Source organism: Cavia porcellus, unplaced genomic scaffold (genome assembly GCF_034190915.1).
Source record: "Cavia porcellus strain 051 isolate PalLab524CR breed Dunkin Hartley unplaced genomic scaffold, mCavPor4.1 scaffold_6, whole genome shotgun sequence".
NCBI lineage: Eukaryota > Metazoa > Chordata > Mammalia > Rodentia > Caviidae > Cavia > Cavia porcellus.
In genome coordinates, this window is record NW_026947489.1 from 79,554,267 (window position 1) to 79,570,291 (window position 16,025).

Consider the following 16,025-nt stretch of genomic DNA (forward strand, 5'->3'; position numbering starts at 1 on the left):
TTTAAATTCCATGTCTACCACTTATTATCAAAAACACCTTAGACAAGTGACATAACCTCTCTGAACCTTACATTTTCACATCTAAATAATAAGAATCATCAGCCTCTACCTAGGACTCATTATTTGCAGATTTCTATATTTGTGAATTGGTCTACTTTCTAAAATCTACACCGTAAACTCAATACATGCAGCACTTTGGTGTTCATTTCATGGATATGTGTGGAACAGCAAAAAATATCATTTGTCTAGGAAGCATTTGCCGCTGAGGTTGGATAAAGCAATGCTTAATATTCTCTCTCTCTCTCTCTGTCTCTGTCTCTCTGTCTCTCTCTCTCTGTCTCTGTCTCTCTCTCTCTCTCTCTCTCTCTCTCTCTCTCTCTCTCTCTCTCTCTGTTTTCCTTTGTTTCATCTTGTTTTGTTTTTTTGGTACTGGAGATTGAATCCAGTGCCTTCATATTGAGCTACATTCCCAGTCCTTTATTTTTTATTTTGAGACAGGGTCTCACTAAATTGACCAGGCTGGGCTTGATTTTGTGATCTTTTCGCCTTAAATTCCTAGAGTGCTGAGGTTGCAGGGATGGGCCACCACATCCAGCTAAAGCCATGTTTTACCTCTTTATTTTAACTTTCCTACTGTAAAAATAAACTTCTTTTTGCTGAGTGTGGTGGCACATGCCTATAATCATAGCTCTTGGGAGGCTGAAACAGGAGGATTGCTGTGAGTTTGAGGACAGCCTGAGCTATGTAAGCAACTTGAAGGCCAGCCTGCACTACATAGCAAGACCCTGTCATATATATATATATATGTATATATATATATATATATATACATATATATATATATATAACTTATTTGTAGTGTATTTAGTCCTACATTGTTTGTATTTAGTGTTTTTTTTTTTTCAAAAAGTTTTGCTATATAAAATATAGCAAGTGATAGAATTGTGGGAGCGGCGGCCGGCTGAAAAGATAAGAAGTATGAAATATAAATGACCTTTATTTTGAGAATGCGGGGAGAGACACCCCCAATCCCCTGGGGCGTGGCATCTCCCCCCCAGGGTCGGCGATCTCTCGGTGGAACTCCTGGAGTGGAGGCATATAAGTAGCCTAGGTTTGGGGGGGAACCTAAGGGGTATTAGTGATGCACAGGTAGCCCATTGGCACTCATGTGGTGCCAGAGGTAAATTCCTAAGAGTGGGGAAGATACAGTCACAGGTATATTCCTAGGGGTGGGGAAGATGGAGCTTCTTGGTTCCGCCTGAGTCTTTACCGGATACAGTGTCCTGTCTGGGCTAAAACTCTTTCAGCAAGAGTATTTGTGAATTTCTGCCCACTCTGATGCTTTTGTTTGTTTGTTTGTTTTGGTTTTTGTGACCAGGTCTCATGATGTAATCCATGCTGGTCTTGAATTTCTTAGTAGCCCAGGCTGTCTTTGAATTTGAGATTCTTCTGCCTCAGCCTTTTGATTCAGTGTGCCATTTGACTACTGATTTGTCTTTTTTTGCTTGTGTGTTTCTTTTTTGTTTGTTTATTTGTTTGAGACTGGGTCTCTCTATGCAGTTCAGGCTGGCCTTGAGTTCACTTTGTAGCCCAGGCTGGTTTCGAACTCACAAGATCCTCCTGCCTCAGCCTCCCAAGTGCTGGGATTATAGGCATGAGCCATCGATGATGCGTGGCTTATTTGTGTATTTCTTTTGTTGTGTTTTTTTTTTTTTTCTGTACAGGGAATCAAACTCATGACCTCATGCTTGCCAGGTAGGTTGCTTTTGCAGCTGAGCTAAATTTCCAGCTCAGACTACTAATTTGTTTGTTTCTCTGTTTTTGAAACAGGGTGTCATTATATAGTTAGGCTGGCCTTAAATTTGCAGCAATCCTCTTGCCTTAGGATCTCAAGTGCTGGAGTAACAGGAATGTGCCACCACTGGGCCTGAGTACTGTTCTTTTTTTTGGTATCAGGATTGAACTCATGACCTGGTGTTTGCTAAGCAGGCCCTTACATTGCTGAGCAAAACCCCCAGCCCTGAGTACTGTTATTAAGAGCAAGAAAATGTGAAAGGACAAAAGCTGGGAAAAACATGTGTTAGATAAGCTTTGTTCAGATTTGAATTACACTGTTGTTTACCATAAGTTCAACATTAAAGAATCAGCATTATACATTATATATGGTGCCTTTGATTGGTTCATGAAAATACTGTGGCCAGAGAGGCTCAGGAGAGTAACCTTGTATTTCCTCTAGAAGTAATTGGTGCATACTAATTCAGCAATTCAGCATTTGTATCCATTTTCTAAGATATGATCAATATAAGTAATGAGAATTATCTTGCAAGATTGTTGTAGGGCTTAACTGAACTACTGCATGCAAATAGTTAGCACTGTGCCTTATTTATACATAAGGGTTAGGGTTGTACAGGGTAGGGTGAGGATGAGACTCATCCTGGATATACTGTCAATTTGATCTTGATACTTCTCTAGGTAACACGTGGTTTAAAGCAGTACAATACATTTACATGAAAGCTGTGAAGCTCTAGAAATTTCACAATGAAGCTCTCAGGCTAAGCCACGGGATTTCCCTTGAGAGACCTTCAAATAGACCATTTCCTTGCAAATAACAGTTTACTTTCACAAAAATAGATGACCTAGCTCATGATCATAATTAGCCTTCTGGAATTGAATAGCAGTTCAAATGAGAGGCCACATTTCTCTCCTTTCACTTTCTTAAACTGGTGTGGGATTCCTCTTCCTCTTCCTTGGAATGTGCATTTTAATAGTAAACATGCCACATTTGGTCAATTATTATATTACTTATATGCTTATGTACTCCCTTCAACAGGGCAAGTATTTTCCAGATGAAATATAACACATTTTCACAAGGAGTTTAGGAAGGTAATCCATTACTGTCATTTTGAAGATGCTGAAACAAGACCCTGTAATAAAGTTAGGAAAAGGTGACAGGACTGAGCAAAACCTGTACTGCTGCCATCTGTGCATTGTATCCTCATAGTATTAGGCTGGGTTTTTTTTCCCCCTCCCCCACCCCCTTGTGCTCTGTTCTTACTAGATTAGAAGCTTCGGAGCCTAGACATGCCTTTCCATAAGAGTCTTTAAATTACCCTAAGCATCCAAGCTTTTTTCTCTATTTTACAGCCTTGGTATAAATCACTTTCTTTCCTCGGATTGTCTGTCTCTCTTCTTTTTGGAATGCTAAGGATTGAAAATCCAAGGCCCTGTATGTTAGGGAAGTGTCTTACCAGTAAACCCTAATCCTTTACCTAACTCTTCTTTTGGGTCCCAGCTGAGATGTCACTTTTATGCTAGGATCATGTTTCACTAACCTCCTCCTCCTCTCCTTCATAGCATTCAGAACTCCTCCATAGCACTCTCATCAGAATCTGCACATATGTATGTATTCATGTATGTAATTCATCTTCCCCACTAGGCTCTCAGTCCTATGCAAGCACGGATGCCATCTGTTTTGTTCTTGTGCTGCACGTATTGCAGGCTCTTTTAGGTAAATAGTAATTGAAGGAATAAGAGAATGAATGAAATGTTATCCATCACATACTACTTTGGTAAAAAAAAAAAAAAGACCAAAGCCTTGGAGTAGGAATGGATGTTATTAACAATATTTTGATGGTTGATATCAGGTATGTTTATTTAGGTATTATTGTGGGGGAGGGTTTGGGGGATTGAATATAGAACCCTGTGCAAGCATATATTCAGAGATAACCTCCTCTTGCCAGATTTGAAGCGGGACTTAAGCATCTTCTACTCTTCTAGTTTCTACCTGCACCATCAACGAGTATTTTCAGGTACACTTAATCTCATAGTGCTAAGTACTAACATTTGTAAATTTGGAGACTACTTTTGGGAAAAGATACATGTACCAACACTGATTCAATTTATAGAATTTTAGATTTAAAAGTCCCTACTGAAATAAAGTTTGATTTCATATTATTCTGGAATAACTCCAGGCATTTACTATTCAGTGTGAATAATATTAGTTTGGAGTAATTTCAAGGCATTCATCATTCAAAGGAAAAGACATTTGTTTTGTTTTGCTAAAACTGAACTCAAGCTATATGAAAGACACTGTTGCTTTTGTACATAACTATGTGAATTTTAGGCACCCGAGAATGGGTATTGAATCCCACAAAATTTGTATTATATACTTTAATTAATTACATTATTCTAAAGTAAAAGCAAAAGTACTCTTGTAGAAATTTTAGAAAATGAAAAATGTTGTGGAGATGGAGAAACACATGCACATACACAAAAGTAACAAATAAACAAAACCAAAAAACAACTATGGGTGTATAGATCAGTGTTAGAGTAGTTGCCTAGCATACACAACGTCCTGGGTTCAATCTCTAATGCCACAACAAAGTAAAGTAAAACAAGATAAAACAGAAAACATTATCACCTAGAGATAATCATTTCTTTTTTTTTTTTTTGAGATAATTTCTAATGCTTCAATATAGTTTCCCTTAGCCTTGTTTGTAGGAATGGGTAGACACATACACATTTTTATACTAGTTATTACAAGCATATATGTAATAGTTATCATTTATTAACTGTCAGGTACGTTGATTTCCCTTTTATACATATTATCTCTTACAATCCTCTCCATATAGTTCTCTGAAAATATATAATCATTCTTACTCTACAGATGAGTAATTAAAGTTCAGAGTATAATGTACTTGTCTAAGGTCAGGTGATTAGAAAATGGTAGAGCTGAGTAAATCTAGATCTAATTCTAAACTCTGCCATCTCAACAATTATGTTATATGACTATCTGTATATTTCTATGTCTCTAATCAAGTTGGAATTGCCATAGAAATAGTTTTAATTTTGCTTTTTAAACTTCTGATTATATTTTCTTATAACATTTCATATCTTTTGCTAACCTAATTTTTTTTTTTTAAACAGGGTTTCACTATGTAGTCCAGACTGGCCTTGAACTCACTATGTTAGCCTTGAATTTATGGCAATCCTCCTGCCTCAGCCTCTCAAATGCTGAGATTATAGGTATGCACCACCATATCCAGCTTCACTAACCTAATTTAAATAGCTTTATAACGTTCCATCAAATTAGTGAAATAATGTTCAAGATTCTGAAATCCCGGCACTTGGGAAGGAGAAGCTATAGGATCAAGGCCTAGGATCCATAGCAAGACCTGTACCCCTGGGCTACATAGCAAGTTCAAAACCAGCCTGGACTACATAATGAAACCTTGTCTCAAAAAAGCAGACAAAGAAGAAGAGGGAGAGGTAGTCACAGTTTAGCATAACATATGGATAATAAAACTATTTAAATATCTAAAATAATTTTTATAAGAAAAAATACATAATGTAAATAATATAGTGGTACACATCTGTAATCCCAGTATTCTAGGAGACTGAGGCAGGGAGATCACAAATTTGAGCCCTACCTAGGCAATTTAACAATATAGCAAAACCCTGACTGGATATTAAAAAAAATAATAATTTTTTTAAAGGACTGGAGATGTAGCTCAGTGTAACAGGGCTGGTTTCAATACTTAGTACTAAAAAGGAAAAAGAAAGAAAGAAAAAAATGTCTCTTCTCAAGTAGAATATTTAAGGTCTGAAAAGACAGATGAACAAAATCCAGTTGGGAGGTAAAGAACAAGCAGAAATAAAAGTATGCTAAATACCCCTTGATACTCAGGAAAAATGAAGCTATTATTTCACAGTGATGTTGAAAATAAGATGAAATTTCTAAGAAATGTATTTAAAGACAAGCACCGTTAGACTAAAAAAAGAATGTATAGGGGCTGGAGGTTTAGCTCAGCGGCATAAGCGCCTGCCTTGCAAGCAGGCAGTCGTGAGTTCGATCCTTGGTACCCATAAAAAGGAAAAAGACAAAAAAAAAAAAAAAAAAAAAAAGAATGTATATCTTCTAAAGCATTAAGCAGGATTTTAAAAGCGAAGAAAACATAGTCATAGAACAGAAGACAAAATGCAAACAAAAAACAAGCAAGAAAATCACATAGAATATGAACTATTAAGAAAATAAGACATGGGCTGGAGATTTAGCTCAGTGGCATAAGCGCCTGCCTTGCAAGCAGGCAGTCCTGAGTTCAATCCCTGGTACCCATAAAAAGGAAAAAGACAAAAAAAAAAAAAAAAAAAAAGACATAAACAGTCTGAAAAATCAAAATATCTATTTCTCTTTTGCTAGAGTAGTACCAACATTTTCATTCATTCAATTATTAGTTCAGTGTTGTTTTGTTTTATTTTGTTTTTGCTGGCGATCAAAACCAAAGCTTTGAACATTATTTCAGCAACTTGATGGAACATTATAAAGCTATTTAAATTAGGTTAGTGCAGCTGGGTGTGGTAGTGCATACCTATCATGTTATTTCATGTGGGCCCAGGAACTTTTTTCTTTAGTCTTGGATTGTCATTCAGCAGAAGTGTATAGCACTGACCAGTCTTTTTTCAGAAAATATAACCTAGTTGGTGTCATTTTTTGAGCCTTTTATATATAAGTACTTATTTTTGAGGTCTTCACAATTATGTATCAAGATGGATAGTGTATACGTGGGTGCTCACTATCTGTCACTGTGATAAAATATCTGAGGAAAAAAAAAAAAAAACAAAACCTTAAAGCCAGGGATTTATCTCAGCAGCATAAGTGCCTGCCTGGGAAGCGCCAGGTTGTGAGTTCAATCCCCAGCACACACACACACACACACAAAGAACTTACAGGAGAAAAGATTTATTTCGGCTCACAGTTTGAAAGGTTTCAGTCCATAGTAACTTGGTCCTGGGTTTGTGGGAGGAATGGGATGGAGCATAGTGGTTTATCTCATGTCAGACAGGAGGCCAGGAGAGAAGGCCAGTGAGGAAGGGGCTCTGGACAATGTAAAGTCCCTAAGGTCATGGCCCCAAGACCCACGCTCTTCAGTTAGGTCCTACCTCCTAACAGCCCACTCAGCCATGAACTCAGATTATGAGGTAATCACTCTCATGATTCAATCCCTTGCCAAAAGCCCATCAGCTGACAATTGAGCTTTTTACACAATGAGCCTTTGGGGGGAAATTTTAGTTCCCAACCATAACACTGCAGATTCTTAAACTATAAGCATTTACCCTCAGAGCCAGGAATATAGCTAACTCAGCGGCACAGCGCCGCCCTAGCAAGTGTGACGTCATGAGTTTGATTCCGGGTACAAAAAAAAAAATTTACTCTCTGCCTTCTGTGGGATATACTTTATTTGACTTGCGCTTTGCCGAATCCTGAGGTTAGCTTGATTTTTGTTCGTTGGAGATAATTTTTTTTTCTTTTCTTGACTAGATTCTTGAATATGTTTTTCTTTATCTTAGAGATATTTTTTAAAATGTCACCTGGCTAGTTTAGATGTGGATTTATTTTTATTTATCTGGCTAGCAGGCTTAAGTCTTAGGAACATGACTTAACTACTGCTTCTATTTCTACTGTTTCCCCTTCTGAGATTTCTAATGTATTTATTCAAGTCATTCAACAAACATTTATTGAGTGGGGCCTAGGTTTTAGCCGGTGGTAGATCGCTTGCTTTATGTACATGAAAGGGTTCCAGTCCTAGCACATACATAAAAAATACTGAGCAACTACTGTGTGCTAGGCACTATTTTATGTTTTTAGGAAAGATCACTACGGAAAAATAAGTACTTACAGTTTTGCTGTTTGGATCTTCTGTATATCTCTTATTTTGGTTCTGATATTTTATTGTATTTTATTTTATTTTTTTTGGTACCGGGGATTGAACTCATAACCTCATGCTTGCTAGGCAGGTGTTTATGCACTGAGCTAAATCCCTATCCCTTGGTTCTGATATTTTGAAGGACCTCATTCTTTGAGCTTTAGTAAATTTTCATAGTCTTATGATTTTTTTCTATTTCTTTACCTTAACATGGAGCTGGAATGGGTTCTGTTAGAGACTGGAATGGATCTGAGTGTATCTCTACTCTTTGCTTGCCTTTACCTGGTCTTTGAAACTGATGGAAGGGGGACAAAATTCTATTGGGTGATATTTTACAGAAGTAGGACCTTGAACTGACCCCTCCTACTTGGGCCCTTCTGTGTTCTAACTAGCAGAAATTCCTCAAACTTTCTGGCATATGGAAGGTTTTTCTCTCTATTTTTATTCCTTTGATCATTTCAATGTGAATTTAGAATGAGGCGATTTAGAAACCTGTCCTCACAAAGACTTCTTATTTTAAAAACCACAAACTAACATTTTTTTCTCTGTTAGAAGGTCAGAAAAAAAATGCTCAAGTCGTAATTACATGTCGTTTTAAGCTTTTTTTTTATAAATGGTCTCAAATCCCTTGAAAACTACATAGCCCAGTGAGAACTGGAAGAATGACTGTGATTGTGATATATAACTTTACTGTGGCTTTGGACAAACTACTTGAACTTCAGGTTCTCTAATCTCAGATCTTCTTACATCATAGTATGACAGGGAAAACCCTAGAAAGAAACGTGGCAGCTCTTTGATCAGTTAAACATAGACACTAAGGAAATCTGATGTCTTTTGTTATTGTGTATGTGCTGTTATAGGTTTGAGCACTTTCAACCTAACCCAAAGAGTGTCTGCTTGAGGGATAGCAAATGAAGCCTGGCTGCTGGAAAGCTGGGCAGGCAAAACAGTTCTGAAGTGTAGCCGGAGGACAATAGCTTTAGATTCTATCATGTTGTATATTATTGAAGAGAGCGGTGAATGCAGTCCTGCTTTTCTGTCAGGTCATGTGACTATGCCAGGTTTATCTGAAATTACCTCCCTCCCCGCCATGGAAATGAAGGCCTCTGGGTAGGTTAATTATGCCTTCATAAACAATTTTTGTACTTCTGGCCAGCATAAACAGCAGATATTCTCTATTTTTGTAGGAAGATTTGAAAATGTACAAGAAGAAACATCCCTATGGTTATCTCAGAAGTTTAAACACAGCATCTTCTGGCCTTAGGCAAATCTGTTCAGGTTCTAGCTCCTTTATATGTTGTTAATCTTCCAGTATTTTCTGATTCAATTTTTAAAGAAATTTCTGAAAAATTCAATATGAATTTTCCTAATCATGGGGAAAAATATTGTCTTCACTAAGGTCCATGACACTAAGGCTGTTTCTGCACTCTGGAGGTAAATGGCTATCTCATGAGTCCTTGCCAAGTGACTTCTTTTTTTAAAATAATGGATATGAAATGAAGGAATAGTAACTTCTTCCTTCTCACAAAGTTGTGCAAGTACATCATACTTGTAACCCATAGGCCAAAACAGAAGAGGGCATCTTCACCCAACTGTTCAACCATAATGGATTAAAAGCCTGCTGGGCTACTGTGTACCAGGTACTGCAACAGGAGATAGACACACACCAGTAAACAAGGCAGCTTCTGCCCTCATGGACTCCAAATCCAGCAGGGAAGATTATTACATTAATCAGTATAGACTACAATAAATGCAAATAAGAGTAGGAGAAGAGCCAGCATAGTGGCACACACCTGTCACCCCAGCCTTGGGGAGGCTGAGGCAGGATTGCTGTGAGTTTAAGGCCAGTCTGGACTATATAGTGAGTACAAGACCATTCTGAACTACATAGCAAGAACTTGTCACAAATAAATGAAATAAAAAGAGTAGGGAAGGAGAGGTCTACTTCATAAGGCAGGGAATAATAGTATCCTTGTAGTGACATTTAAATCAAGTCTTAGAAGCTAAGCTTGACAACTCGAGCCTGTAATCCCAGCTATTCAGGAAGATCAATAGAGCCCAAGAAGAGAGGAAAAGAAAGTGCTCTAAAGGATATAACTGCATGTATATTTAAGCATATAAGATAGATAACCATATTACTGAGTTTTTGTTGGATCATTGAACAGAACTGTTTGCAGCCTCACTGTTTGAATGTTCACTTTATATGCTTTAATTTTGTAACTTGAACAACTATTTCTAAGATGACAATATGTAATCTATTAACTAGTGATTTCCTACTGTTTATTTTTTTGAAATTCTATATAACTTGTACCATTTTTCTGTTTTTTTTCCTTTTTCTCCTTAAATAAAATTTAAAAACATTAGAAAAAAATAGAACCCAAGAGTTCGAGACCAACCTGGATAACATAATGAGATTCTGCCTCAAAACAAAATTTTTAAAAATAAATGAATAAATAAAATTAAACTTTGGGATAAGGACCCTGCTATGGGAAAAACAGGAGAGAAACATTACAAACCATGTTGCTAAGATTCTTGATTTGCACAAAGAAGTACCAATGAAGGGTTGTAACACAATAGTGGAGGATAAGGTGACAAAATAAGCTTGAAGAGGTACTACATGACTGAAAACAAATATATAGTGGTATGAGTATTTGTGTTTTAGTACCAGGGATTAAACCCAGGGCCTAGTGAATATTAGGCAAGCACTCTACCACTGAACTATATCCCCAGCCCCTAGACTTCTATTTTAATATTACTCTACTTGTCTTATGGAGGAATGGATAGGAGGTTATGAATGGAAGTAAGGAGACCATAAGCTCATGGAAGAAGCATACCCAGTTAAAATGTATTTAGTGAATGTTTTGAAAAGTTTAAAAGCATTTATTACACTGAAAGACGCGTTGCCATTAATGCCCTTCATACTGAACACACGTATCCCATCATTCTCCTCACTTTCTGAAGCAGTTCTGGAAGCTTTCTTTTGTGTCTTTAGTTGTATTGTCATAGCTTCTACAATTAATTCAAACTGTTCATCTTTCGTGATCATTTGACTTTGAGAAAGACCCAGAAGTCTCAGAGACCCAAATCTGGTGAATAAGGTGAAGGCAAACACACTGTAATATTTTGAAGGAGGCTGCTTCTCTGTTGGATGGCACTCAGAAGCAAAATTTACAGTATTTTATTTTTTATCCCAGCTTCTAAGGACAGTCATGGAAGAGGACTTCCAGAATTGTTTCAGAAGGTGGCAAGAATGAACGGTTAATTGTGTTTAAACCAAGTATGAGAGGCTGGGGATTTAGCTCAGCGGCAGAAGTGCTGCCTGGCAAGTGTGAGGTCAAGAGTTTGGTCCCTGGCACCAAAAATAAATAAATAAATGAATAACCAAGTAGAAGTATTTTCAAGGGATTTATATGCAATATGCTTTTTATTGTAATAAGTGGTGTGGTTTTTTTTGTTTGTTTGTTTTGTCTTTTTGAGACAGGGTCTCTCTATACAGTCCAGGCTGGCCTTGAGCTCATTTTATAGCCTAGGTTTGCCTCGAACTCACAACAATCCTCCTGCAGTCAGCCTCCCAAGTGCTAGGATTACAGGCATGAGCCACCACGCCCGGCTTGTAATAAGTTTTTAAAAATTTGAACATTCACCATATATTTTGATCATATCTTGTATTTATAGGTAGACTTGATAGGACTTGTTAATGAATTTATTTAGGAGATGAGAGAAAGGGAGAAATCTACTATGTCTCCCAGGTTTCTGCAATAAGTCATTTAGTAACATTATTACAAATGGTGAAGATCAGATAGAAACATTTGAAGAGAAAAAAATCAAGGGTTTGGTTTAGACACAAATTTGAAATGCCTGTGGTGTATCAAAGAAGATATAATGAGAAGGCAAAGTTGTGGGAGTCTGGAGTTGAGAGAGGACAAGAGACACATTGGGAATGAACACTAGAAATAATATTTTATCCTTGAAAGCCAAGTGCTGTGGCACACATCTGTAGCTCCAGCTAATGGAGAGACTAAGGTGCGAAGATGACTTGGGTGTAGTTCAAGACCACCCTGGGCTGCATAGTGAGATCTCATCTCAAAAAAATAATTAAAAAAAGAAAAAAAAATTTTTAGTTTGAGAACTGGGTGGGATCTCCTATCACACAATGCAAAGAAAGTAGAAAAACGAACCCAGGATTGAGCCTGGAAACTGCCAGGTGAACAGTTGTGCCACTAAAAAGAAATGGTGAAAGAAATTAAGAGGCACGTGTGGTTTGGAGAGGAAATTTTATAACTTATATTTGGAACTTGATAAGTTTGGAGTACTGACTTAGTTCCTGTCATTTTCATTTTGGTGCCTGGGCAAAATATATAGGTCTTCTGTCATAATGTTAATGCCATATTTTACTTTTTTATTGGTCAATCTTGTGATTTCTCTGTGAATTTTCACAATAAAACGTTCCTAATCTTTGGCTGAGTTGGAATTTATTTTGGTAAGAGAAAACATTTTATTATGATCCACGTTTCTGCAGCTGTTTCTGAGTTATGGTGTTAAATGACACTGTGTCACCAGACAACTCCTTAGTAATGGGCATGCAATGAAGAAAAAATTTGTCCACTGTTATCTCTCTGCACCCAAATGTACTTTACAGGTAGCACATAAGTTGAGGAAAATAGAGGGGAAATACAAATATATTAAGCATCTATGATATGCCTGATACTCTGGAAATAATTTAGAGAACAAGACAAACATGCAAAAGAGCCTACCCATTAGGAAAAGAGATGGAAAAAAATTAACCTGCAACTAAAATATCTGAGTAGTGTGGCGTGAACTATAAAAGAATCAAACAAATATAAGCAATGAGAAGCCAGGCGTGGTGGTTCATGCCTGTAATCCCAGCACTCGGGAGGCTGAGGCAGGAGGATCATTGCGAGTTTGAGACCAGCCTAGGCTACAAAATAAGCTCAAGGCCAGCCTAAACTGCATAGCAAGACCCTGTCTCAAAAAAAAAAAAAAAAAAAAAAAAAAAAAAAAAAAAAAAAAAAAAAAGACAAAAGAAAAGGAAATGAGTGGGAAATGGTAATTAGGGTCTAGATAGAAGAGAAACCTTCCTCAAGAAGATGACATTTGCCAGGTATGGTGGTGCATGCCTGTCATTCCAGCACTGAGGAGGCTGAGGCAAGAGAATTGCTGAGTTTGAGGCTAGCCTGGGCTACATAAGCGAATTCAAGGCCAGCCTACACTATACAGTGAGAGGTTGTTTCAATAAATAAATAAATAAGCCAGGCATGGTGGCATATGCCTATAATCCCAGCACTTGGGAGGCTGAGGCAGGAGGATCGTTGCAAATTCAAGAGCAGCTTGGACTACAAAGTGAGCTCAAAGTCAGCTGAACTGCATAGGGAGACCCTATCTCAAAAACAAAAAGACAAAAAAATACATAAAATCAATGTAACATTTGCAGATTCTTCAAAGAATCTTTAGTCATACCAACACTAGGGGGTGTAGCTGTTCCTTCCTTGATGGACACCAAATGGTTGTTGTTTTGTTTTTTGTCTTTTGCTATTGTTGTTTTTGTTTTTAACAGTATTTGGCCCCGAAAAGTTCAGGCAGGCCAAATAGTTCATATTTGAATATTCAGTAGTAGCTCACTTAATGTGGGGGAGGTAGTTGGAGTGTCTGCTTCCATGAAGAATATTTTATCACTGATATTTAAAATTCCTTACACAGGGACTGGGGATTTAGCTCAGCAGCATAAGCGCCTGCCTTGAAAGCAGGCAGTCATGAGTTCGATCCCCGGTACCGACAAAAAGGAAAAAGACAAAAAAAAAAAAATTGTTAAAAAAAAATTCCTTACACAGTAACCTGAGGCTGTAGCTCATTGATTTAGCATGTGTGAGGTCCTAGATTTAATTCTCAGCACCAAAACAAACAAAAAAAGAGAGAGGAAGATTTGCTGTACAGATCAAAAGGTGGCAGTGTTTCAAACAGAAACAGAGCTTGGAGTGATGTGGCAACAAGTCAAGGAATGCTGATAGATACTAGAAACCAGCAAAGGAAAACCGATTTTCTCCTAGACCCTCCAGTGGGGAGTGCAGTCTTATGATTGATTTTGTACTTTTGGCCCTTAGAATTTTGAAAGAATAAATTTCTGTTGTTTTGTGGCATCAAGATTGTAGCAATTTGTTGCAGCATCTACAGGAACCTAATTTGACCCCTTACTACTTGAACCTGAGGTGTCAGGAAGCCCTCCACTTCCTCAGCACCAGAACTCATTGGTTTTCAATGTAGATATTCACAGATGGAGAAAATTCTTTGTCTTATGTGAACTTTTTTTTTGAATTATAGATTTTTATTTAAAAATCTAATCTGCCAATTTAGCATTTTCCACCAACTCCAGCCGCAAAAACTTTCACAGGCTTCACAATCTTTTGTTTAGGTGCTGCCTTAGCAGCAGCCATTGCACTGTTTTTAGACATGCTTATCATTTTTTGCCTCTTTGGTAGCCCTGACAACTTGCTCTCTTCCGGTCTTTCTAACTTCTGGTTTCTGATTCCTCTTGGCCATTATATCAGCAAAAGATGCACCAGTGATAGCCCTCAGGAATCTTGTTCTTTTCTTTTGAATTGCTTCTGACTTTCCCCTTTCGTGCCTTATTCTGTAGCGGAAAAGTCCACTTTATATGCTGAGAATTCCTCTTTGAAAGGACTAAAGACTCGCATTTTGCATTAAGAAACTGGAAAACCTTCGTATCGGTCCTGCTGCAGCATTTCTGGTTTCCTACGAAGATCTTGTATCTGTTAAACCTGCATAGCTCGACCTTCATGGCCAGTCAGCAGTCAAGACGAAAAGCTGTCTTATGCAAACTTAATAGAGAACAGTGTCTGATATATATGTGGGGAACATACTATTTTTGTGGTTTAAATCTTTAATGTACTCACATCATACTTGAACCTCATGGAAATTTTGCAAATGAAGACATTGAAATATAACTTGTAAAATCCACTTAACCGTGAGATTAATTACTTCAATGTTATACGACGATCTTATAGAGAAAGAAGACTAAATCTAAAACAAAAACAAACAAAAACCACTTGTAGGGCTGGGCAGTAGCACTGCTGCAAGTTTGAGGCCAGCCTGGGCTACATAGTGAGTTCAAATCTAGTCTGAACTACATAATGAGACCCTGTCTCAAAACAAACAAATATAGAGGAAAAGCACAGGCCAACAAGAAGGGAAATGAACAAGTGGAACTATAAAGATTCTGCACAGCAAAGAAACCAATCACCGAAAAAGGAAATGTAACCTAAGGAGTGGGAAAAAATATTTACAAAGTATACAGTAGACTCAATAAGGGGTTAATACTGAAATACTATGACTCATGCTGGGCATGGTGGTACACACCTATGATCTCAGTGCTTGGGAGGCTGAGGCAGGAGGATTGCTATGAGTTCAAGGCCATTATTATCTACACAGTGAGTTCAAGGCCAGCCTGAACTGCATACTGAGATTGTCTGAAACATAAAACAAAACAAAACAAACAAATATTATGACTCACTTCTAACAAATAGGATTCTGTATGGAGAATTAATGAGATGTCATTTCAGAGATTGGGTTGCAAAAAGACTAATTTCATTTTGGGATCTCTCTCTTGTTTTCTTGCTTACTCTGAGGGTAAGACAATTGCTGTGTTGTGAACCATCTTAGGGAGAAACCTCCAGTCAAAAGCCAACGAGAGGGGCTGGGGATTTAGCTCAGTGGCATAAGTGCCTGCCTTACAAGTGCGTGGTCATGAGTTTGATCCCTTGTACCTATAAAAAAAAAAAAAGCCAATGAGAAACCAAGCAGCCAAGCAGACTCATCCAACAACTCAGGAGAACTGAATCTACCAACAACTATGGGTGCATTTGGAAGCAGATCTTCCCACAAATTTAATGAGAGACCTTGAGCTAATCAGCACCCAGATTCCTGTTCCCAGGATGTTTTTTACTAAAATTTTGGGATAAATTGTTACATTGCAATCAATGACAAACAATAACAATCAAATGACTTAAAACTACTAATTTAGATACACTTAGTGAATAGAGAAAATAGAATCAATAAATTGTAGTTTCCATAGCTACACTATTTTCTTAGAGCTTCTTTAGATATTCCAGTCACACTGACTAGATTATCTATGGCTAATTTAATTGGTTTATGTTGAGTTTTACTCTCAGTGGTCACCTTTAGTCTAACTTCTGAATTCATCTACGGACTAAGAACATAACAATTAAATATTTAATGATTCATTCACATATAAATTCACTTTTTCTCAAAATGTAACCAAATGGCATA

General features: G+C 37.4%; 1 pseudogene; it reads right to left on the reverse strand.

Annotated features, from left to right (window-relative positions):
• Window positions 1-14,068: 14,068 nt before the first annotated feature.
• Window positions 14,069-14,517, reverse strand: LOC100724296 (large ribosomal subunit protein eL24-like; annotated as a pseudogene).
• Window positions 14,518-16,025: the final 1,508 nt, after the last annotated feature.